The sequence below is a fragment of the Salvelinus namaycush genome, chromosome 3 (genome assembly GCF_016432855.1).
Source record: "Salvelinus namaycush isolate Seneca chromosome 3, SaNama_1.0, whole genome shotgun sequence".
NCBI classification, from domain to species: domain Eukaryota; kingdom Metazoa; phylum Chordata; class Actinopteri; order Salmoniformes; family Salmonidae; genus Salvelinus; species Salvelinus namaycush.
In genome coordinates this window covers 29,706,079-29,706,289 of record NC_052309.1, presented here as the reverse complement: position 1 = coordinate 29,706,289, position 211 = coordinate 29,706,079, and positions in this window count along the sequence as shown.

The window sequence follows — 211 nt, the reverse complement described above, 5'->3', positions numbered from 1 at the left end:
CTTCACTTTCCCAATTGTTATTCTAGAAAACCACCTGGTTCTGTGCTTACTGATGTTAATTAAGGAAAAGACAGACCAACGCAAACTTCGGCCGTGCGCAGTGAGTGGCCGTCCTATTGCGTCTGACCACAGAACATTGGTCGTCATTTTCTGTTCATTTCCTGACTCTACACGTTCAATTGCCGCGCTTCTTCCACACCAAGCAGGTGAT